The sequence below is a fragment of the Bidens hawaiensis genome, unplaced genomic scaffold, assembly GCF_021521415.1.
Source record: "Bidens hawaiensis isolate Kalapana, Puna unplaced genomic scaffold, B.hawaiensis_p1.1 tig00024254_1, whole genome shotgun sequence".
NCBI classification, from domain to species: Eukaryota; Viridiplantae; Streptophyta; class Magnoliopsida; order Asterales; family Asteraceae; genus Bidens; species Bidens hawaiensis.
The window spans coordinates 85,619-112,514 of NW_027493821.1; the positions used below are offsets into that span (position 1 = coordinate 85,619).

The window sequence follows — 26,896 nt, forward strand, 5'->3', positions numbered from 1 at the left end:
ACCCCTGACCACGTATAGACGCGCTTGATCCTAGACTAGTCGTCCTGTCCCGATATTTAGTGTAGCCAGCCGGTGGGTGAGGTGACGTCACCTCTTCATAAACTTAAACTGAACCATGGTTAAGTAAACAAACAACACACCATAACCATTGCCTATATCTCCTCCTTCCAGATCTTCCTCCGTATTATTATTATTATTCTGGTAAGCAATCGCCAATTTCTTTTCGTTTCGGTTGCAATATTATGCGTAACAACTAACAACTTCATCTCTTGTTTCTTCACTTGCAGAATTTTGAATTGGATTTGAGCTATGGGACTGTTTGATGGATTACCTGTTCCTAAAGATAAACAGGTCGCTCACTTCACTTCTAATTCCACCAATTTTTTATTAAATTCATTTTAGGTTTTTAGAATTATAGTGAATCTGCCATATGATGTCATGTGTTAACTAATTTCAGTTATAATAATATTGATTGACAAGGATATCCGATATCAGGTTAACCATAAGTGAACGCCGTTATGGTTAACTGAAGCTGATTAACCAACCATTCCGTTATGGTTAATGTGTCTTCATTAACCGACTTTAACCATAACCTAACCGAACCGACTTTGTACACCCCTAGCAAGAGTTGGTTATATGAGATGTGATTTTAGATTTTTTAGAATTATAGGAATTTTAGTGGAAACTGCCGATTGATTTAAGTATGACACTGATACGTTTCGGATCATACGATTGTGTAAACTAATTTTAGTTATGATAATATTGATAGGGGGCCCGGGATCATGGCAGGGTAGCAGTTTAATTTTATGTGTTTACAACAAGAGTTAGGGGTGAGCGAAAACTGAACCATAACCAAAAACTGAATTGTTAACCCAGATTAACCATAATGTGTATTCGACTATTTGTTAACCTACTTTAACTAAAGCTGAACTGAATCATGCATGTTTGTGTTTTGGATATGGTTATGGTTTAGCCTCCATAACCGAACTAAACCGACTTTGCACAATCCTAGCAAGAGTTGGTTATAAGAGTTGGGATTTTAGGTTTTTAGAATTATTGGAAATTTAATGAAAATCTTCCTGTTGAAGTAGGATACAGAGACATTTTGGATCATATGATGTGTTTAACTAATTTCAGTTATAAACTTATAATGACATTGATAAAGGGGCATCGATCTTGGTGATATAGCAGTTTAGTTTTATGTATTTACAGCAGGAGTTGGTTATAAAAGATGTGATATTAGGTTGTTAGAATTATAAGAATTTCAATGGAAGTCTTCCGATTGAAGTATGGTACTGACACATTTGGGATCATATCTATGTTGTCAAAAACCCTCGGGCGTGCCTAGGCCTTCAGGCAAGGTGAGGCGCAGGGAAAGCGCATTGCTGACCCCAGGAGACCTTCGGGCAAGGTGGTCAGAAACATCAAAAAATGGCCTGGAACCAGCCTAAACTTTCCCTAAACAAGCCTAAAACATGTTTAAAACCCCCAAAAATGGTATGATTATGCTATGCGTCTTGTTTATCCCGGGTCCTCTCTTTATAAATACCCTACGCCTAGGCACAAGGCTCAGCCTTAGTGCCTTTAGTGTGCCTTGCGTCTTTGACAACTATGCATCATACAATGTGTGTTAACTAGTTTCAGTTATAATGGTATTTATAAGGGAGCTTGGATCATGGTGGGATAGCAGTTTAATTTTATGTGTTTACAGTAAGAGTTGGTGAAGAAACACGGATCTATTCCCCTTGACGGGTCTTAGATCCAATGAGTCCACAGGGTAGAATACGGTTAACTGCCAATACGATATGAACTCAATTCCCAAAGTCTAGCGACGTGAACCTGCAAAACAGACACCGTGAGCTCGTTACGGGAAGGACAAGAGGGGGGGGGGTCTTCCCGTAACCACCCTCCGGCGTGAGAATAAGTACAGTTCTGACGAAGATAATGCACTTAAGTAAATAATTAGAGTACAGTGGGAGTGAATGAATACCTCATGATGGTTGAGAAGGTATTTATAACCGAAGAGTGTGGGAAGATGATTGGGCCAGCTGTCCCTTTGGAAGATGCTCTTGTAACCGCATGGACACGTGTCCTCATACGATAGGTTCAACTTATACGTTGCATGTGCATGTATAACAACCTGGACACGTGTCTTCGTAGGATAGGATGATAGACAACCCTGGCCATGTGCAGGTTATAACGGCCTTGCTAGGTGTCCTTTACTGATTGGCCGAGAGGTCACATATTGCTCAAGAAAGCATCTTGGTAGATCTTCTAGAATGTTATTGGTTAATGACAGCTGTCCAGGGGCATTACCTCATGGTCATTTACGCGGACGGGTACTCCGTCTTGCGGATGACTTCTGAGGGTGCCAGGATGCTTCCGCATGTCTTGTGAGGGTGCTTCTTCCTCAAATAATTATGCGGGTGATCCATATGTCCCGCGGGTGCCTTATGAGGGACCTCTGATTGACCCGCGGGTGATACTTGGGTCTTTTCAGTACCCTACCTCTATAGTTGGTTATAAGAGATGAGAGGATTTGGAATTGTTGGATTTAATTTCTTGATATTAATTGTATGGTTTTTTTCAATTGCAGTATTTAAGTGAAGACTTAGAGAATATAAATGAGAGTTGGACTGTGGCACGATTTGATTCGTTACCTCATGTTGTCCATATCTTGACTTCACCAGATAGAGATGGTGAAATCCAAGCATTGAAAGACCAGAGCGATATTGTTGAGGAAGTTGTGGATGAAGTTGTTCAAACTTATCATGGTGGATTCAACAGAGCAATCCAGAATTATTCACAGATATTGCGGTTGTTTAGTGAGTCTACTCAAAGTGTAGGAAAACTTAAAGTTGATTTGGGTAATGCAAAAAGGTGATTAGTGCTCGTAACAAACAGTTGCATCAGCTTTGGTATCGGTCCATGACATTGAGGCACATAATCTCTTTGTTAGATCAAATTGAGAACATAGCTCAGGTTTTTGTTCACCTTACAACTGTTATATATTGCTTCAAGAAAGATATGACCGTATGCGATGATGGACAATATTTAAAAGAAAATGTGAATTGTTCTTATGTTTCAGGCTCCAACTCGTATAAACAAGCTCATTGATGACAATCAGTTATACGCAGCAGTTCAAGTACACGTTCAATCAGCTAGAATGCTTGAAAGAGAGGGACTTCAGACTGTGAGTCAACTTAAAATATTCAGATTTTACATGCTATTAATCAAGTATTTAGATAGGGAGATTAAAGAAATTTGCTTTTTGATTTATTTGTGACTTGCACATAATGACTTGAATGTACTTGACAATGAGATTACACTAATCTTGGTTATGATATGGTTCATACTTAAGGAGATACACCTTTAAATACCTAGTTCCCCCTTGAGACATGTTTATGTTTAACTTAGAAAACTTACATCCTAGTTGGTTTGGCTAGGTTGGTGCTCTTCAAGATGTCCGATCTGAGCTGGCAAAACTGCGAGGAGTTCTCTTTTACAAAGTGTTGGAAGCTTTGCATGCCCATCTTTATAATACTGGTGAATTTAGGTAAATTCTCTTTTTCGGTTTATGACATGTAGCAATGATTACTTGTGCTATTTGTTTTTTTATTATATCATAGATGTAAGGATTCTTGCAGCAATTATACTTAAAAAAGAAGAATGCCATTATCTTTTAGAACTGATAATTTTTTTAGTGCAGCTCAGCTACACATAGTATGTTAGAGAAGGATGATGCTATTCCAACCACAACCGTTGCTGCGTTTGCAATGAGTAATTCTCAGTCTCTCTCACGAAGAACCAGATTGCAAAAAGGTGATAATGTTGGTGCATCTGGATTTGCTAGTTCTGTTGATGGAGGGTAAGATGAATCTCAATTCTTAACGGAAATCTTATGCAAAAAGTTCCTATCTTGATGCTTTTGTTGTGGATCCGTTTTCAACCATGGATCACTTTAGACACATTTCACATGGATAATCTTTTGTTTCTGTTTCAATTTATTTCAGTTCCTCATATGATGGTCATGATGATGATGACATTCATGATGGTGCTGACAATAATGGAAAAGATACAAAGAGCGTTCCTCGTCTTCCACCATGGCTTTTGGAATCGACTCCTGATGAATTTGTTGTATGAACTGTGCATACTATATAACCTCACCTTATAATTTTGAAAAGAAAGCTTATCTTCTCTGATAATATAATAATGAGTTTCTAATTAACTGTAGGAAACAATGAGAAAAAGTGAATCTCCTATTCATGTGAAGTATTTGCAAACTATGGTTGAGTGCCTTTGCATGCTTGACAAGGTTGCAGCTGCTGGTGCTATAATCTGGTATTGAAATCTTTTTGTTCATAAAAATATTACACCGATACTGAAATTTGTTATATATTCATGTGCAGCCAAAGATTAAGACCAACAATTCATGACATCATCACATCAAAGATTAAAGCTCAGGCAGAATATGTAAATTCTTCCAGACCTGGTGTGGGCCATGCTGCTCGAACTACTACAACAGGTCTTCAGTATGTAAAAGGACAGTTACATAAAGAACATAAAAATGGGACATCATTAGCTGTATCACTTATGGCAGTTAGCCCTGTGACACCTGTCATGGCTCCTATGGGTGCAGCACAAACTGCAGCAAAGGAACTTCTTGATTTTATTCTAGATACTATTGTTCGAATATTTGGTTCGTATAAGTAACCTTGATGCTCATTGCACTGTGTACTTGCTATAAGTTTTTATTTGATAATGCTGTGTTTTTCAGATAACCATGTTGTTGTTGGGGAGTTGCTTGAATCAAAATCATCTCAACAAGCACACATGAATGCACCAAAGTCGTATGCGTGTGTGACATCTGGGAACCTTGATTCTGAAGCATCTCAGGCAACAGGTGGCTACACTATTGGTTTTTCTATGATGGTTTTACAGGTGCTTGATTTTGTTTTCAACTTTTGATTATTAATGTTTAGTCATTTATGTTAAGCTGCAATGTTAATATCGCAGAGTGAATGCCAAAAACTCATATGTGAGATCATGAGAGCAACTCCTGAAGCTGCATCTGCTGATGCTGCTGTTCAAACAGCTAGACTTGCAGGCAAGACTCCTTCTAAAGAAAAGAGGTAAAAAAAAGCTGTAGTTTATTCTCAATATAGCAATAGAATAGTAAATAAAGATTAAAGTTTTTTGTTAATTTTGGTTGCAGAGAAGATGGCCTTACATTTGCCTTTCGCTTCACTGATGCTTCGATTTCCAGCCAGGGTATGTTTTCATATGCTCTTTGTCTAATACATGCTAATAAATGCGCTGAAATTTAACTCTGGCTTGGTTAATTTAACTAATGCCAGGTGCTGATTTGATTCGCCAAGGAAGAAATAGAAAAGGTCAAAATGTCCAAGAAGGTTATGGTTCAGCTTCTGTCCTACCCGAGCAAGGAATATACCTAGCAGCATCTGTATACCGACCTGTTCTACAGGTTTGTCCCACTTTAAATCTGTTCTAAATTTCGTTACTTGTGCAAGCATACTGAACCTTTTTTGCATCTGCAGTTTACAGATAAAATCGCTTCAATGCTGCCTGAAAAATATTCTCAACTAGGGTAAGTTTGTTGCTGATTTAATGTTTCAGTGTATCATGCAATATTTATGTTTACTTTTATATATTTATTCACCATGCATTATTTGTATGGTGCAGAAATGATGGATTGCTGGCTTTTCTTGAGAACTTTGTAAAAGATCACTTCTTGCCAACTATGTTTGTTGATTACAGGAAAGGCGTGCAACAAGCAATATCAAGTATGTTGTTATCAGTTAGTTTCTTATAAGTTGTCCGAATGGAGTGAACAACCAGTTCAGTGTTTTAACATTTTATTCACCATGGACATAGTCAATCAATCAGTGTTTAACATTGTAGGGATGTGCATAAAACTGAATTAACCGACCCATGACCGAATTAACATAATATGAAACCGAACCAATATAACCAAACCTAACCAAAACTGATGGGTTGGTTTAATGTTTTTCTTGAAAACTGAAAGTATCGGGTCGGTTATGGTTACCGATATTTCCATCACTGACAGGACCGTTAACCAAGCTGACCCAACACGTATAACCGAATGCTATGTAATATATACAAATGCTAAATGTTAAGTCTCAGAATTTTCAAGCCCAAATGTCTAATAGCAATTTATTAAGTGGTAAAATATTTAAAGCCCAAACTTTCAGGCCCGATTACATTGTTTTGAGCTATGTTAATCGGGCCCAAACTTTTCATAAAAAAATCTACCTCATGGTTAACCGATCCATAACCTAACCGGATCAACATGTAAAACCGATTAACCATAACCGATCAGTTATAATTTTCTGGTTAACTGAAAGTTTGGTTATGGTTATGGCTTTGGGCCAGGACCGACCCATAAATACCCTTTGTTGGTTTAGATTATAATATTTTCCAAATACTTAATTGTAAAATAGTTTGTATATTCATAATATACAGTGAAATTTAATGTGACACTAGCAATTATCGAATTATTGTAGGTCCAGCCGCATTTCGCCCACGAGCAAACCCTGCTGCTGCTTACACGCCATCAGTTTCTAAGGGACGGCCTATCTTACAAGGACTTTTGACCATAGATTTTCTGGCTAAGGAGGCATGCTTCTTTTCTTCATAAGTCTTTTCTCATTATTTTGTTATCATATCACTGATTTTGACTTTACAATTGCGTTTAAAATTCCATAATATTATTGCAGATTCTTGGGTGGGCCCAAGCAATGCCGAAATTTGCTGGTGACCTTGTGAAGTACATGCAAACGTTCCTAGAGCGAACATATGAAAGATGTCGCGCAGCGTACACTGAGGCATGACTAGTTCGTTACCTGTTCTCCATTAGTTCATTACATATATTTAGTGTTTTGAGTTATGAGATATTTTCATATTTTTATCACCAAATTCCTTAGTTTTGTGTGGTTGGTTATATATCAGGTAGTTCTTGAGAAGCAAAGTTACATGCTTATTGGAAGACATGATGTTGAGAATCTAATGAGACGTGATCCAGCAAGTGCTTATTTGCCAACTTCACTTGCACATGCAAATGCAAATGCAGATAACCATATTTTTGATGCTGACACTGATGGTGTTGAGCTGGAAATTAGTGCATTACTTATGAAACTAAGGCCGATAAAACAGGTCATTTTTATTCTTTAATTAAATGTTTGCATATTTTGCTTTTATGGCGTTTAATTGTGCAGAACTCTAATTGTGTTTGCAGGAGTCTTTGATTCGTGATAACAACAAGCTTGTATTGTTGGAGTCCCTCAGTGATTCATTGGAATACATTGCTGACTCTATTGAAAGGCGAGTTCTATAATTAGATCTTTAAATATATATATTTTCACACGCTATCAATTTGATTCTTTAATTCTTAAAATATATTTTGATTGTGGTTCACATACAAGTTCGGGAATGCATCAGCAAAAGCATATGATACAACAGAGTTTGATGTGAAGCCGACATCTGCCCATCATAAACGAAACAGTAGTTTACCTCTGAAGGATCTAGCAGCATTTGCTGAGGATTACAGAAAGCTAGCAATCGATTGTCTAAAGGTTTTACGTGTAGAAATGCAATTAGAAACAGTTTTCAACATGCAGGTTTGTCACATTCAAAATAAATAAATCATTCAAGACCATTAAATGATGAATTAGCTTTTAACCTTTTAACATTGCTTTTAACAGGTAATGGCAACAAGGGAATATTTGGAGGACCAAGATGCCGAGGAACCTGATGATTATATCATATCTTTAATCACTCAGGTGAGCCTTGTATTTCAAGCTTCTTTCCTTGTTGAATTTCATATATGCCCCTGAAAACTTCTATATTAGCCATTCAAAATACTTTAAAGTTTCATATTTACCTATTTCATTATATACAATTTATAATATGATTATGAACATTATACCCTTCTCTTTCTCCTTACACTCTAAACTATCGTATTCCAATGTAAGTTTTATGTGAAGGGTCTTTTAGTCATTTTACAGCACTTAACTTGAAAAAGTAACGCCCATTCATTTTAAGGACCTTTCGTGTTACGTTTTCAAGATAGTGGGACCATACGTGTAATTTTTCAAACTTAAGGACCAAACCTGCAACATGCACACACCGCAGGGACCATTGCAGTAATTAACTTATTTTTAAATTATGATTAATTGTTAGGTAATTACTAAATATGATGTTATACCAAATTTCAAGGGGGATATATAAAATCACCATTTTCTTTCATTATTATAATTTTCTACTTTAATATTTTAATTATATATTTTCTTGTGACAGATAACTCGCAGAGACGAAGTAATTGCTCCTTTCATTGCTCCAGACAAACGGAACTATATATTTGGTGGAATCTGTGCTGTTGCATCACACGCGTCCATCAAGGTTTCTAATATCACTCCACATTATTTAATATTATATATATCTTTTTTTCTGGTTTTAAACTTGTGATTGTAATATATAGAGTCTCCATATATTTTTCAGGCTTTGGCAGAGATGAAACACATCAATCTTTTTGGTGTTCAGCAGATATGCAGGAACACAATCGCGTTAGAACAGGTTTATCATTTCTTTCTGAAGTTTGTTACTTTGTATACGATCTTGTGTGAAATTATTAAAATATTAAACCGCTTCTAAAAATTCACATAAATAATAATGTAACAGGCACTGTCTGCGATACCCTCAATCAATAGTGAGTCTATGCGAACAAGATTAGATCATGTCCGAACTTATTATGAGCTGCTAAACATGCCAGTTGAGGTACTATTTTTGGAAAATAATTATATTTAATATCTTTGGAAAATAAATAATGATGTATATATAATATATTTATTTGCAGGCCTTGCTTGCCTTCATTACCGAGTATGACCATTTATTCACTGCCATAGAGTATGTCTCGCTTGTTTATGATCTTGTATCTCAATTTCATTACAAGTTTACAACTATTGGCTTACCGTGGTTGACTTTTGTTGACCTGTTTTAGGTATTACAATCTTCTAAAGGTATAAGTTCCTGGACGCGAAGTTCCAGATGACGCTAAAGCTAGAATGGCAGAAATATTACCAGTTTAAGTGGTGTGATGGCATATATTTGTTTGTTTAGATGTTAAGAGGTTGTGTGTATGTGTTTTGTTTTTTAGTTTTTTTTTTCGGGCGGTATAAATTTTGTATTCTTTTGTGTACTTTTGGTATAAGGCCTCTTTTGGTCCGGGTGTCAAGAAACCATAGCAGCAAGTAGCATGTATTTTCTTGTAAATTGTTTGCAACAAGGTTTATAATGTCCTCTGTTCATGTTGGGGTGATTTTTTTATCTATTTATAAAGTATTGGAGTTCAGTATTTCGATGTGCGTTGGTTAGCAGGGTATATGTGGGGTTATGTAAGTTTTACTTTTTAAATAAGCATCTTTAACTTCAAGATAACGTTTTTAAAAAAAATCTGTCCGTGATAACTCTTTAGGAATTAAACAAAATCAACATATAAGAATGAAAATGAAAAAAAACTACAAAACATTCTTTTATAAAAAGTTCAAATAATTCTTTAGGAATTTGTTTAAGTTAAAAAGTTAATACGTATATATATAATACAAATTACATTAACGTGCTAATTGTGCGAATCAAGTGCTTTAATTAAATATATTATAACATCCTGCTTTTGATAAGAATTAATAAAATAAATTTCGTTCATTTTATAAAGTGTCGTGTGTTGGTTTAAATAAATAAACTAATAGAAGGTGAGCTTGGACTTTAGAAGATGAAAAATAAGGAATGGAATGGGCCTTAGGTCCATGGGCTTAAGGGAGTATAAATACCCCTTAAACCCTAAACCTTTCCATTTTTATCCATTCTCTACACCATAGCCTACACCTTGGAAAACACACACACCATCCTATAACCCGAACCAAGATCCGAAGTCGAAACCCAAGATTGTTGGTGCTAGATCGTTGTGACGAACCAAAACAACATCAAAGACCAGCTCGTGTTCGAATACCGACTCGTCTAAGGTACGTTTATATTTAGAAATCGTTCATATAGGTTCGGTTTGATTAAGGAAATCATAGATCTGTGTTAGTTTGTTATAAACGAATCCAAAACAACAAATCTTATGGAAATTGGTTAACATTTGATGGGTTAATTGTAAACCTAAGTAAACCCGTAACCTATATGCCTAAATCGCACCCCTTAAACATCGATGTTAGGCCGATTTGATGGTTGGGGTTTGTAGGCGCTGGTCAGACGATTCCGTTGATACCAAAATCGTGATATTTGGTTAAGAAACGAAGGTTTAATTGCAGATCTAAGATCTGTTGACTATTTGTTGTTCTTGACGATTTTGACTTTGACCCTTGAGTCAAAGTCTGGATAAGAACTATTGGTGATTCGTTATGGGTGATTCTTTAGCTAGTTCGTTATGGGAGCTTAGCGAACCAGAGGGTGATTCGTTAGCTAGTTCGTTATGGGAGCTTAGCGAACCAGAGGGTGATTCGTTAGCTAGTTCGTTATGGGAGCTTAGCGAACCAGAGGGTGATTCGTTAGCTAGTTCGTTATGAGAGCTTAGCGAATCAGAGGGTGATTCGTTAGCTAGTTCGTTATGGGAGCTTAGCGAATCAGAGGGTGATTCTTTACCCAATTCGTTAAGGGAAAAGTAACGAACTAGGAGTTTAATATAAAGACAGAATGGTCCCTGGACTTAGAAAAGAATTATATAATTACATAACAGCCCTTGGAGTTTGGCAATTTATGAAAGATACCTTTAAAGGTAAATGAGTAACGATTAACTAACCAGGTAATGATTTAATGAAGTAAAACAGCTTAGACGTGTAAGACTAAGTAAGTAGCTATGAGATGACTAGAGCGGTACTTAATACTGTAATTATTATACAGTTAGTCGTGCACAGCTCAAGAAGGGAATAACCGTAAACGGTGAACGCAACCGCATTGAGGTGAGTTTCTAGCCCCACTTCTGTGTTATGTTTTCGGGGCTGTGTGCATACTCGATATGTTTGTTAATACACTTATCCTAAGTGATAAGTGTATGCCTTATATGAATGATGTGAAATGTATGATTGATTGCTTGTTAGTACGTGAACGATCTTCGGATATTGCACGTATTGTCAGGTTGTAGTGTTACGTATAAGGTAAGTATAATGTATTTGCTTATATGTATGAATGCGATAAAGTTAATAAACGAAGGAAAGGCATGGTTGTATGGTAACGAGGAGGGACCAGACCCTAATAACATCTGTGATGTTAGGGACCAGACCCTAATAATATCTGTGATGTTAGGGACCATACCCTAATAATATCTGTGATGTTAGGGACCAGACCCTTATAATATCTGTGATGTTAGGGACCAGACCCTTATAATATCTGTGATGTTAGGGACCAGACCCTTATAATATCTGTGAGGTTATAGGGCGAAAGGCTCTTTAAAACGTATAATTATGTATGTAAAGAAAGTATGAAGGTAAGAATGAAAGTATATGCACTTATGTGTGTATGAAAGGAAGTTAAGAGGTTAAGTATGAAATGTAAGAAGGTATTGTATGATTATGTGATTAACTAGAACTCACTCAGCGTAGCTGACTTTTAGTATGCACGCAGGTGAGTAGAATGAGGCAGGTAGCTTGAGGAGGACACATGGCAGACTTGGACGAAGCTGGCATCTGAAGATTTTGCTATGATGTTTTATTTTAAAAGACTATATTTTGTTTTTAAATGACTATGAATGCTCGATAAGACAAGAATTATGGTTATGGAATGTAATGGTTTGAATGTTTTTAATGTTCCGCGAATGTTTTAATTAACTCTGATATTTAGAACTGCGTTTATGAGTAAATCCAACACGAAAGTAAGGCTACCGGTAACGGGGCCTTACATATATACAACATAGTATAATTACACTGAAATGTGTTCATGGTCCAAAACTCCACCACAACTTAGCCACTACGATCTATTGGACATCGCAATTTCAAGAAAGTTCACCAAAATTAAAGCTAGTTGAATAAAAGGTAATAGGCTAAGGCTGCCCGTAGTGGGTGAGAATAATGGGCAAAATAGGGCGATTTTCATTTTTAACTCCCCCCCCCTGGAGCGATAAAGGGGGCAAAATATGTGTGTCTGAGTGGGGGAGGCGATGGATTCTTCTCGCCTCACTTCCTTTCGTTTTAATTATTATTATATTGTGTTTGTGAGAGAGAGAGAGATATGTATGTATATGTATATAATTAACTGGTTAAGAGATAAAGGACAAAGCGTGTAACATTTAAAAACATAAAGTACAAATAACGTCAATATTAAAGGTAGAGGCAAAACACTGAAATTTTATACAAAATGACAAAAATGTAATTTATTCATCATTCAATTAAAAAATTTATTAGGATTCCCTATATGAAATTTAACACGATAATTCCTCGTCATTAACACTAGACATCTTCCTCGTTGTAAGTTGTAACCAATACTTTTAACCATACGTTTACTTTTCTATTTTAAGATGTAGAAAGAAAGTCAAGGATACTCTAATAACTTTTTTTTATTATCTTTTATAGTAAGCCAAAGTTGTTTAAATTGTATTATCTGAATTATTTAAAATGAAACATTGACAAATATGATCCTTCTGACACGTCCCGCCGAGGGGGCAACGACGCTGGCATTTCTCGTCCGTTTTTACAAGGTATATCACTACCCTTTGTAGGTTTGATGTTAGATTGAGTTGTGTCGCGTACTAACGATCCTTCATTAGCAAAACATTTGATGCTTGCAAACCTATAACTAAGAATATGCTATAGTATGCAAAAGGATCAAAAGATAGAGAGTACCATAGACTAAAAATAACATTACGACCAAGAATGTCATCTTCGATGTAGTTGAGGTCGTGCTTGAACATAGTAAAACCCAATAAGTTGAGAAGTAAAGAGTTATTTTGTACTTAGATTTAGATAATTTCTTATGTATGCACCCATATATATAGGCTCTAAAATCTTCTAAGTCGCATAAATGTTATGTTATGTTATGTTATGCTTACATTACATTATAATATGTTATGAGGACAAAAAAATAAAAGATTTAATCATACATACATACATATATATATATATATATATATATGTGTGTGTGTAAATTCAAGAGAAAAATGAAATTACTGCGAGAAATGAATATGTGCCACTAATTTTATTTTATGCTTTAAAAGCCTAAAAACAAATGAAAAATATGTCAATGCAACAATAAATGCGCACTTTCTCTCCAATTAATACAACTAATATAACTATAATAAATCTCCCTCTAACTAATATATCTACCTAATTTAACTATAATAATTAAAAAGATAAAAACACTAATTTAGTTTTATAATTTATTTACATCATCTTCGTTTTATCTAACAAAAATATAATTTATTCATATAATACTAGTTCTTTATATTAAAAAAGACAATTTCTATTCACTCAATTTATTAGCATATATCAACGCGTAATTTTTAACAATAAATATTGAAACATAATATATTTTTTTTCAATTGATATATCTAGAAAAACTATTGTCATAAATAATAAAAAAAAATGTCATACAAATGTGTCCATTAAATATAAACAATAAATATACAACCTACACAAAATTAACCTACACTTGTTTTGAGCAATAAATACATACAACATACATAAAGACATACAACTTACATATTTAATTCGACATCAACAATTATATAAACTACGCAAATATACACATATCCTACACGTGTGCAGGTTATATGCTTTCTTATTCTTAGAACAAATGTGGGTTATATGTTTTTGTGTAGGTTCTACATTTCACATTTAATACAAGCATGTGTAAGATAGTTTTTTTATATTATTCATCACAATGTAACTACGTGTTGATGGATATTGATAAGTTGAGTTGGAAGAAATTGGTTTTAAATAGAAAAAAATTTTAATGTATGAATAAATTGTATTTGTGTAGGATAAAATTTTCGTGTGTAGGTTATATGTTTTTCTTGTGTAGATTATATGTTTTCGTGTGAGTGTGTATTTTATTGATGATGAATTTTGTGTGTAGGTTATATGTTTTTTTATTCTTAGAACAATTGTGGGCTATATGTTTTTGTGTAGGTTGTATTTTTTTTTTTTTTTGATATTTAATGCAAACACATGTAAAATAGTTTTTTGTAATATTTATCACAATGTAACTACGTGTGATGGATATTAATATATTGAGTTGGAAGAAATTTGGATAGAAAGAAATTTTAACGTATGAATAAATTATATTTGTGTAGGATAAAAATTCAAGAGACAAAAAAATAAGTTATAAAATAAAGGAAAATTGGAAATAAATAATCCCAACTTTTACCTATTGGCCGACAATAATCCCAACTCTTAAAATCACTGTCAATGGTCCCAACTTTTACCTATTTTTGTGTCAATGGTCCCCCGTTAAATATATACTTAACGGCATTAGATTTTAAATGACGTGGAATCTGATTTGTCAATTACGTGGCATTTCTTACTTTTTTTTATATACTTTAACCATGTTACGTGGCAATATCCCCCTTTTAAACCCTAAATGAACAAAAAAAAACAATTGCAAACCCTAACTTCGTCTCTACCCTCTGACCAAAATTGGGAACTGACATGAGTTTATCTTCATCATCTACCTCCATTCGAAACAAAATTGGGGCCGTAAACCCAAAATCTGTAGACTTGGGATCGATGGAAACATGCATGTATTGTAACCACGACCTGGTTGCAGTTAGGAGAGTAGCTGGAATTCGAAGTGCAAGACAAGGGCATGAGTTTTACGGCTGCCCTCTATGGTCTGCAAGTTAAATTTTGTTGTCTAAAGGAGTTTTAGAATTTCTATTAGAGGTCTGATTGTTTTTTTTTTTTTATATGGAAAGAACAAGTTGATGCTATGACGTCTAATGGATGCAATTGTAACATTTTTCAAATGAAAAACAAGGCACTAAAGATGAAGATTGCAAACATGGAGGTGGAGAATATGATGTTACGCGAAAAGAACAAAAGTTTGAAAAATAAGCTAGCGTTTTCGAATTTTATGTCAAACAAAGTATATATTTGTGCAGTTGTAGCTTTATTAAGTGGAATGTTTTGGTATTTTAAGTTAATATAACTGTTGTAATGCACAATGTAATGTTTTTTATGGTTTTAATGGTTCAATGCATAATTATATGTAATGAAATGTACTGTCCACTCATGTTCAATTATATGTAATGGAATGCTCAGATAGTTTTTACATATTGATTTAGCAAAATGGGTTTTTAGCCTACTTTTTGAGCAGGTGCATTATTTGACTTATAAAGTCAAAATGTTTTTTTTTCCCTTTTTTGCGAATATAGTTTGACATGCACATACACACACCTGCAACATACAAACACAACTTGACCTGTACATACACACACATCTGCCACATAAATCACCAACTTAACCGACTGCTTAAATTACAGTTTTGCCCCTGCATAAAAACTTATATCATTTCCCTAACATAAATTACTAATTTAACTAGAACTTATTTATTGTTTTGCCAACCTATTTTTAACCCTGCATAGACAATCCCAAGTGAAAGAAACAAACTTTTGTAACTTTCAACTTTTGCCATCCATTACCAATTTTTGCAAACTCAGTTTGACGTGCACAAAAATTATTGTACATACACTGGCCACATAAATCACCAAGTTAACCGACTACTTAAATTACAGTTTTGCCCCTGCATAAAAACTTATATTATTTTTGTAACATAAATTACTAATTTAACTAGAACTTATTTATTGTTTTACCCTTGCAACTTTCAACATATACCATCCAATACCAAGGTTGCATAGACATACAAAAGACAAATAAACAAAGTAACATCACATAAACAAAGACAACATACATTACCATCCAAGTCTGATTACATTCAACTTGTAAAACCTAAAACATTCGAGTACAAACAAAACAGCAAACCGTCATGTTCCAGTTCAAGCAAAAGACAAACATTCAAAGTTAAACAAAAGACAACCATTCAGCTTAAATACACATAAGAACACTTTCAAGGTGCATGTTGACTTTCTTGGGTGGTTTTAGCATACTTCTTTGGTCTTCCCCTTGACTTTTGTCCTTGAGTAGACTGTTTGGAGGGTTGAGTAGATTGTGGTACACTTTGTGATGCTTGTGCAGCCGGTGTCTTTCTTGGCCTTCCCCTTTTCCTTTTTACTTGATTGCTTGTTTCAGCTGGACTTACAGTACATGATGCCTTATTATGTCTTTCTTCAAAACAGTTTTGGCAAGTGATAAAAAGACCATGCCTACTTAGTTTTCCAGGTTTCTTAGGGAGTTCATGAGGATCCTTCTTTCTGTTTTTCTTAGGTCTTCCAGGACCAATTTTTATTGGTGGAGGGTTTAGAGGAAGCTCAACAATTGGCCAATATTTTTCTGAAGGCAATGAAGGAATTGTAAACTGATAGGACTTGAGATACATTTCTTTGGTGAGACAACTATGAACAAGCTCCTCAACATTCATTTTTCAAAAAAGCTGCTACTGCACATACATGGTAGCATGGAATACCAGTTAGCTCTCATTTTCTACATGTGCATGTTCTATTGTTCAAATCAACAGACACATCACTAAAGTTCTTCACTTGAAACAAAGTCGGACTTGAAGGAAATACACTACATTTGAAAGCCCTGTCCTTGTCTTTATTAAGCTTTAGTTGAATCCTAGGGCACACAAACACATTTTTACGAGCCATTTCATTTTGCTTGTTAACTAACCTGGTCATAACAGACACCCTAATATCCTCCAACATGATTATATGCTTCGATCTATAATGAAGGATATACCCATTAAAAGTCTCTGCCATGTTGTTGACTATGACATCAGCCTTGGTTTCAGTGTTAAGAAAGCATCGACAGAAACATTTTGGGTTCTGGATGATGAATGCTTCAGCTGCATCAGCATTCAATTCCCTCATCTCAACAATTGCCTTATTGTAATCAGACACCGAATAAGATCTAGCAGCTCTCCAGAATAATTCCTTTAGATCATCACCCTTGAACTTTTTATGCCAATTTGCATAGATATGCATAGCACAATTTCTGTGCTCGGCATTATTCCAAATCTCAGCAACAGCATTACTAATCCCTAAACACAATTACAAAAAAAAAAAAAAAAAAAAAACCAAGTTAATAATAGTTAACTAAAATGAGAATAAATTAGTCTAACATACCTTATGTTGGTCAGATACAAGTGTCCAACACTTCCCATCATCGTCTACTCCTAAACACTTCTTCAGTTCATTCATAAACCATGTCCAACTGTCACTGTTTTCACCTTCTACAACTGCCCATGCTACTGGGTACATTTGATCATTGGCGTCCCTACCTATTGCAACCAACAACATGCCTCCAAGAAATGTTTTAAGAAAACAACCGTCAAGACATAAAAGTCTTCTACAACCAGCTAAAAAACCCTTCTTAATTGGATCAAAACACACAAATATTCTAAAGAAAACTTCATCATCGGAATCCATTTTATAGTATTGTACTGGGACAGTTACAAGTTCAAAAGTTGAAGTAGGATTTACTTCTTTTAATGCTTCTACGTAGGAACCCAACTTACTATAATGTTCCTTCATTGACCCATGAAGTTTCATGTGGGCAGCACTTTTTGCCTTATAAGTCATCCAGTTACTTATGATAACCTTGAATTTTTCTTTAATTGATTCTTGGATTTCTTTTGCTTTCCAGTGTGGATCCGCTTTAAATATTGGCAAGTACTGGTCAGCGATAAAGTCACCGGTAAGCTGTCTGTTCTTTATCATATTTCTCTGACAAGTGTGTTCATTGTTTGCACTTTTAACCATGTAACAAGCCTTTTTAACATGAAATGAAAGATATACCTTGAATGGACACCCTTTAACACAAGTAACACCTAATCTTCCATGTCTATTATTGTTACTTACAGAAATTGCAACATTCCTACCATTATAAACTGCATAATTTCTTATAGCTTTTTTGAAAGCATCCTTTGTAGGGAACCTTGTACCAACAACCCAAATCCACTTACTCCAATCTGTATTCTCACTTACCACCGGAACACTTTTCCTATTTTTATTGCCTCTTATGTCATCTTCTTCACTCTCTCCAGGTGAATTAACATCCCCCTCAGAGTCCTCATAGCTACTAGCATCACTTGTTTGCTCTTCAATTAATGTGTCACTAGGTGAATTAACATAAGTTCCTTTTAATAAATGTGCAACCAAATCTTTCTTTGACAATTGTTTTTCCTTATTAACCTTTAAGGAAGCAACAGATGCTCTCCACTCCTCATCATCATTGTCTGACCAAGATGCTATCCAGTCTTCATCATCACTATCTGATCCATCTCAGATGACTCAGATCCATAAGAAACACCCTTTGAAATTACTACTTTGTCTTGTGGTGTTATGAGAAGTCTCCTAGCACTACTCTTTGTAAATCCTATTATGGGAAGTTCTTTGGTGGGTGTTATTGGAAGTCTACAAGCAGATGCCTTTGTGTATCTGGTCTTATTTTCTGGTGATTGGTTGAGGTTCAAAGGTGTTTTTGTGTGGGCTTCAAGGCTACTATGTTGGGCTTCTATGCTACTGGGTTGGGCTACATGGGTTCAAATGGGCTTCAGCAACATAACAGTTACCCTGCACATTAAGATGAAGAATATGCCTGACATCTTTATCTTCCCCCAATTTCACTATCATCCCATTCACATCTTTATCATTCTTCAACTGAACTAGTCCCTCTTCAAACTTCATCCCAAGAACCAAGTAAAACATCTCAAAATCCTTATTTTTGTATGACTTAAAATCCATTACGAAATCCATTAACTCAAAGTAAGACATTTTGTCCACTTCTACTTTAAACATGTCAGTTGCACCTCCCTCATAGTGCAATTTTGGTTTGGGTTTAAGCTTCCCACCATGCCGCACTTTTACAACTACAAAATCATCCATCACCTTGAATATTACAAGTGTAATCTAGGTTACTTTCAAACTAGCTATGATTAAAAGGTTCAAAATTGAAGTTTATAGAGTAACGTACCATCAATTTCGAGATGAAGAACACTAAGAACTGAGAAGGCAGAGAATCAAACTTAGGGTTTTTTTTAGGTTGTGAGAATTCCCATCAGGGTAAATGTTTAAAAGGGGATATTGCCACGTAATTGACAAATCAGATTCCCCGTCATTTAAAATCTAACGTATTTAAGTATATTTAACGGGGGACCATTGACACAAAAATAGGTAAAAGTTGGGACCATTGGTAGTGATTTTAAGAATTGGGATTATTATTGGCCAAAAGGTAAAAGTTGTGATTATTTATTTCCAATTTTCCTAAAATAAATGAATTCTTAATATTTTTAATTATAGTAATTTAATTAGTTATATTAATTGAATAGATATATTAATTGAGGAGATAGATGCATTTATACTTTCTTAATTTATATTTAAACATTTAAAACCTAAAATAAACTAGTGACTCATATTCATTTCTCGCATTAATATCCTCTTTAACAATCACCTATATATATAGGCAGGTTCAAGAGTGAACGAAAAAAATGGGAAGATCTTTATTTTACATGTAAAAAAACACTAAAAAAATTCGTTTTTCATGTAAAAAAAATATAAAAACCACATTTTTACATAATCTTTTTAAAGCTTTTACGTATAAACAAATGTAGAAGTCGTTTAAAAAAAATCAAATGTAAAAAAATTTATTTTTTTATTGGAATGTCTTCTATATGTATTTCTAAGCAAAAAGTCCAAAAAAGTTTATGCTAAAACTAATTTTTTACATGTAAAATGAAGAGTTCTTCACTTTTTTAAGTTCCCTCTTAAACCTGCCATATATATATAACCGGTCAAAGCTAGGACAAACTTTCATTAAATATAAAAAGAAAACAAATTACAAACTAAGAGCAGTCACATCCAAAACATCAAATTTTGTAAGTGGGGTTTTTATAATTTAAATAGTGGTTTAGGGTGTTGTGAGTATATGAGAGAAAATGCAGTTATTTTTATGTATATTTGAAAAACTATTGTTCACCTCCTATAATTTTTAAATATTTGTTGAAAGTGGTTGTGAGTGAAAGTGTATCACCCCGGCCCGGATTGGGCTGATGTGTCACAATAAACATGGTTTCTGAACAAAAGACACAATTTTTATTTATTTACTAGTAAAAGTTATATTACACTAGACAAGACAAACTTAATGTTATTTTACAAATTAACGCGGTTATAAGATATTTTTTTGTGATCCTGGTTCTCTATTCTTCTCTCTTAACCCCGCCCAAAGTAACATGTGTACCTGCATAAAAATAAATAACAACAGAATGAGCCTAATGCTCAGTACGGAATGATAGGTTCAAAATGATTTAATGAAACGTAATTTAGATTGAACTTATGATAATGATAAGATGCAAAGTACCCATGAGCAAACATAAAACATGACAATATACAGGTAACTACTCCGGTATATGTAGTGACCCTAACTCGTTAAACAAGGTATTTAAGCATAACACACACTTAATAGGACCCAAAAACCAAAGGTAATTAAAACTTTACAAGTAACGAACATTACACACTAATACTAAATTCATATATCAATTTATTTTGCGGAAGCTTGCTCGGTTCGGTTGTGTTCGGCTTTTCGGCATGGCTTGATCTTCATCCGGGGTCTAAAGTGCATAATTACCTATCATACACTTTCATTCAAACGATTAGAAATCAAAGCATTTGAACATATATATATATATATATATATATATATATATATATATATATATTGTTATTTTATTTATTTATTTACTTTTATTTTTCTTCCTGACCCGGCCGTGTCAGAATTCAACCCGTCCGGGTCACCAGGATATATTTTCTTTTGAAACCTTTACCCGGCCGTGTCAGTTTTCAACCCGGCCGGGTCACCTGGGCATGCTTTATCTCAGAACCTTTACCCGGCCGTGTCAGTTTTCAACCCGGCCGTGTCACTTGGGCATGCTTTCTTTTCACCTAATTTGCATCCAAATCTATCCAAAACTCATCCAAACTCAATTTAATCACTTGGGAATCGTGTCTAACATATCTAAACCATAATCCATTAACCGGATTCAAATTTCTTAGGTTTTACGCTCCCGTTACCCTGTTTGCGTTTGCGTTTATTTAACCCGTTTTGACATTTAAGAATTATAACTTAAATCGTCCGCAATCTTTTTATAGGTTTATTTCTCTACATTTACAACCCATTACCCGGGCTTATTAATCTCGTGTTCCACGCTTCCGTTACCCGGTTTGCGTATACACTAATTTGACTCAGTTTATATTCAAGTACTTAAACTTGATTCATTCATAATTTTTTTCAAGAAACTATTCTTTTTCAACTATAACCCATAATCCGGGTTTATTATTTTTTGACCCACGCTCCCGTTACCCGGTTCGCGTTTATATTATTTACAACCCATTATCCGGGTTTATTAATCTCGTGTTCCACGCTTCCGTTACCCGGTTCGCGTTTACACTAATTTCACTCGGTTTATGTTCAAGTACTTAAACTTGATTCATTCATAATTTTTTTCAAGAAACTATTCTTTTTCAACTATAACCCATAATCCGGGTTTATTATTTTATAACCCACGCTCCCTTTTTTCGGTTCGCGTTTATATTATTTACAACCCATTATCCGGGTTCATCGTCCTTATTAACCACGCTTCCATTACCCGGTTTGCGTGTACATCACTTTGACCCGTTTGGTTTGCTTTTGTGAATACTATCACTTATGAGCAACCATTCTCACTTATAAACATTTTTACGACAAATCCTTTGAATTAACAAGATTAGATAATTGAAATAAATAACGAAGCATATAGCCACGTACCTTAATCGCCAACCTTTGCGTGACTCTTTACCAGTTCTGCTTCCCGACGATTCATGTGATCTGTCTAAACACAATTCACATTATTATTAGCATATGCAAGCATTCAAGGCCCATTTTTCATACTAATCTATCAATCATTAGTATATCCCTTTTTAGTAGGATTTTCGTTGTTTAACGAACCCGTGTTCGCTTAAACAATCCTTTTAGTTATCATTGGCCATTTCTTGCATATCTTATCGTTACTTGTTGAACTTGTCGTTACCAACCGTTTTGGTTCGGTTGAGTTTCATAACACACCATTTAATTAGTCTAGCAATAATCTTAACATTTAAAGCTAAACTAACCACGATTCATATGAGGATTGAACATGAGTTCTTCACTCATGTCTCCACCCACACCCCTCATATGGGTTTTATCTCTAAACTTCAATTTCACTTTAATTTATTCACTACTCATTTTCTATATAGTGATTATAACACATAACCATGTTCAATTTCATGTTACATTCTTAACCCATCACCAATCATCCAAGCCTAACTTTAAACATTAGGATTTGACACTAACCTTGTGTTTAGATGGTGTTAGGAGCTAGGGATCGCTAATCCCGTAGCCGAGACACCTTGATTATTCCTGGACTCGCCTAATTTGAATGATTTAGGGTTTAGGGAGGGTTTCCCCTTTCCCTTTTCTCTGCCATCGACACACAAACACACTATGTGTGTGTGTTTTATTTATTTTCTTTTTATTATTTTAACTTTGGGTTTGCCCAGGTTTAGCCCCTATTGTTTCGTTACTTGACACTTGGCTCCAAACTTCTATACACAAGTATGTGTTTGTAGATAATAATGGTTAACTAACCAGGTTAAACCTTAGCCTAGATACGTATTTCGGGTTTAATATTCCAAAACCGAAATATTACATTTTAATATTTTTGGGGTGTTACAGTATATTTATCACATGAGATGGCGAGTTGGCATAACTACTATCCATCTCCTTAATATTAATCCTAGGACCGATCCATACGCCTCCTAATAGTCATATATACCAATTGTACTTAAGAGACGTCGTGAACTGATCTCACCATCACGGGTGGTGCACATGTTGTCGATGTCGCAACAACATGCTCATGGGACGCTCCACAAGAAGCGACACTCAGGGTATCGGAATACAAATGATCTTATTCATATAACTCATAGCAAACATATTTTCGTAACATATATCGGAACATGCGATAATGAGTATAATCAAACATAATATCGCATGAAATGAAAGCTAAATCCAATGTTTAATCAGAAGTGGAATCCAACGGACATCCAAGTGAATTGATAATTCGAAGACGTGAGGAGTTATAATATATCCCGGATCGGGCACTTGTAGATCCCGGACGCTCGGATCTTCAAGGAGATAGCTTTAAACACGCTTGTTTCCCACTTTATTTTCAAGATCTTCAAACTTTATTTTCAAAACTTCAACGGGTTTTTAACGTCTCGGTTCGGGTAATAGCGGAAATAGAACCCGAATATCAAGAGCAAAGTTGAATCATAAGATTCGACCCGCTCTGATACCAATTGTAGGTCCCGAAACGACCACCGAACGGTTTTGCTCTCGATAAACGTGTCGAGACGGGTGCGGTAAATCAAACGACCGAACAAAAATTTAAAGATAATATGGATAGTGAACGATCTCGTTGTCGGTTAAAAGATTTGATATATTAAACAAGAACCGACCCACCCAAGTGAGCTCCCATTGGGTGGTGATTTACAACATACACCCACATAAAAAGTTAACATGTCCTATTTAAAGCTAAAACTAAACATTCTAGAAGATCTCATCACCGTTGAAGCTAAACGCGCGTTCCCGAAGCTCTCGTTTAGTGTCTGATTTCCTCGTCGGCTTTAATTATTAACGTGACCAATAATATATAACGGGTTTCGTAATTTGATATCACAAGTCACACTTTTTGGCCCTACAACAAATATGCATGTCATGAGATTTTAATTCCAATTTATTTGAATTCTCACGTATTCTGTGAACGAACACGCAATAGTATTAATTAGGGCTGTCACTTTTACCCGAAACCCAACCCGAAAAAACTCGTACCCGAACTAACCCGACTCGAAAAACCCGAACCCGAGAAAAGACTAACTCGAACCCGAACCGAAGTAATTCGGGTTGGTTCTCGGGTTTGATTTATAAGATTTGGGTTAACCCGAAAAACCCGAATTAACTTTTAGTTTTGAAATAAAATATATTTTTATGTATAATATGCTAAGTCTTAGCCACTAAAGTTATCTGGCTTTAATTGACTGTTGTCATTTTAACCATTATGGATCGATTGCTTATTATTAATTTATGTTTTCGGTTTATTACTAACATCAACCGTAATCAAACAACCAAATCACGCCCGATTGAATACCATTATGGTTGAAGTTAGTTTTACTCTTCTTTTGAATTATTTTATTAAGTTAGGTTAGTTTATTATTTGATTATTTGATTAGGTTGTTTTGATGTTAGCATTGTAGTTTTTTTTTTAAATTGGTTTTGTGTTTTTATTTCTAGGATACTCGAAACCCGATTAACCCAACCCGAAAAAACCCGAACCCGAATTACTCGAACCCAAAAAACCCGTGAGAGATTTGGGTTGGGTTTCGGGTCAAGATTTAAAACTTTGAAACCCGAAGAACCCGACCTGAAAAACCCGAAACCCAAAAAACGAACCCGAAAAACACCCCTAGTATTAATAAACAATGTAGAGTAGTAGTGGCATATGTTTCTTGGGCCGGAGTTAAACAAGCACCACTGATTTTATGTCATATGGAAGCAGTTGGTTTGCATAACTTATGGGAATTGAAATCTAACATCAAGCAAGAGATACCGATAGGAAATTGAAGGAAGATGGAATTAGAATGAATTCATCCAAATTCTTTACTTTTCAAGTAAAAGAATTGATATTTTTTTAAACAACGACGGAATTCAACTTTAAAAACTAAAACCTCCACTCCGCGGTCGTCATTCTTACTGAGTTGCTGCCACCATCCTCAGCTTTGCTGCTATCTCCATCATTGTTGCTTTGTTGCTAGCAACATTTAAGCAAGTTTTCAAACCAAACCACATTAGTTTGTACCCAAATTTAGTTTAGAATTAACCAGTTCTTTTAATAAATTTGCTGAATTACAGCAAGTAGTCGTTCTAGCTCAGTTGGTAGAGCGCGTGGCTTTTAACCACGTGGTCGTGGGTTCGAGTCTCACAGATGGCGTTTTTTTATATGTGTTAATGGCCGATCTTTGTTAGTGTATGTCCTCGATCATAAGCTTTTTTTAGTTTAGATTCATTAATAAAGTTCACTGGCTTGTTAAGCTGGTAGATTTTATTAAGTTCTCGACACTCGTGATAGCCCATCAACCTTTCGTAATCTCTTTTATTCATATTTTATAATGTTTCTGAAAAATGGTTTAAAATTTTTCATATTTCAAATACTTGTGAAAACGGTAAACGTTTACATTGATATAAAAACCACACTTGCATTCATATAGTATAATGTTTACTGTTCAAGAAAAAGTTGGTTGTAAGTTTATTATACACACAAACATAAAACATATTAGCCTTAAGATATGGTGTTCAATCTATTTAAGCATACAAGTTAAGTTATACTGCAAATGGTCACAAAAATAAGAATGATGAAAAGAATTTGTGAACATCCATCTAATCTTATATTGCACCTTTTGTGTTATAATATTCTTTATATATCACAATATCACATGCCCTCATCAAACCAAAAGATAACCCCCCCCCCCCCCCCCCTTCAAACAACAAACACACCCGCCTACTCAAGCATGCGGCCTTTTGTGAGGCAATCCCAAGTAGATTACGAGCACATTGGCTCAATTGCACTAATACTTATGTATTATTTATTGAACAAAATAAAAGCTTAAAAATGGTTTAGAAGATCATGATGAAATTTGTTAAGAGAGATAAACTGTAGTTTTAACATATTTTTGTTCCTAAATCAGTTTTACAAAGGGGTATTCTATATGTACCCACATCTTTACTAAATCAACCTATTGATTTGAGGATTATACGCTTGTATATTAAGGTCCGTGTACAATAGCGTATTGAAGAATTATACATATTGTATACCGAGGCCATACGTTTATATACAAGACAAATGAATGGTGTGACAAGTTGAGTGAAAAAGAATACATATAGGACTATTTTACAAACTAGTCTAAAGGCCAAACTTAATTTTATCGAGGTTGTGAAATTTCTAAACATGGTTCAACGGGTTTTGCATATCAATTTTTCGTCATCTAGGATCCAAAACGTTGTTTTTAGTAGAATCGGTTTTGTTATTCAAAATAGGGGTTGCCGCATAGCTTATTGTCCGGTTACCTGCCACTTTATTGTAACCGTTTGTTTTTTAGCAATATAATTTATTTTGATTTTACCCAATTAAAAAATGGTCAAAACATTTCCTTCTTTTTTTATATAAATTTTAATACAAAAATATGTAACACTCGAATCTCTGTAGTCTGTCGACATGTTATTTATAATTCGGATCACAAACTAAATGATATAAATACTAAAAACGTTATAGGAATTTATGTAAATATAGAATCTAACATCCAATGCAATAAGTTGTTTTTGAACGACAAAAAATTTCACGTGTAAACCTATCATGTTCGGGGCTGTGTCTAAGGTCGACTCCTCGATCATTGTGAGACCGTATCCCCGTGATACATGAGATCCGGATGAAATCCGTAAACCGTCGCCCACTGTCAGGCTTGAACCCGAGATTAAAACTTTGACTCGTCTATTCTCTCAAATATCCGTCAAACTGACCTAAGTAAGAATCAAATTAACCTGATCTCCACTAATGAAGACAAGTTTCTTACCATTGAACCAAATTCTCAAGACAACCAGTGGCATATTCTTTGAATAATCTATGAAATTTTCTT

The 26,896-nt window shown here is 34.8% G+C and overlaps 1 non-coding gene and 1 pseudogene across 2 annotated transcripts; both read left to right on the forward strand.

Moving 5' to 3' along the window:
• Positions 1-222: 222 nt before the first annotated feature.
• Positions 223-9,334, forward strand: LOC143568939 (exocyst complex component SEC8-like; annotated as a pseudogene). Its single transcript, XR_013141651.1, has 25 exons — positions 223-351; positions 2,597-2,982; positions 3,089-3,193; positions 3,447-3,556; positions 3,710-3,868; positions 4,014-4,137; positions 4,235-4,341; positions 4,410-4,699; positions 4,778-4,941; positions 5,017-5,132; positions 5,216-5,271; positions 5,358-5,485; positions 5,559-5,608; positions 5,704-5,804; positions 6,546-6,658; positions 6,759-6,866; positions 6,991-7,194; positions 7,277-7,366; positions 7,464-7,658; positions 7,743-7,820; positions 8,338-8,439; positions 8,539-8,613; positions 8,719-8,814; positions 8,894-8,943; positions 9,038-9,334. The product of XR_013141651.1 is annotated as an exocyst complex component SEC8-like (transcript).
• Positions 9,335-25,124: 15,790 nt separating this feature from the next.
• Positions 25,125-25,197, forward strand: TRNAK-UUU (transfer RNA lysine (anticodon UUU)). Its single transcript has one exon. It is a non-coding gene; the product is annotated as a tRNA-Lys (tRNA).
• Positions 25,198-26,896: the final 1,699 nt, after the last annotated feature.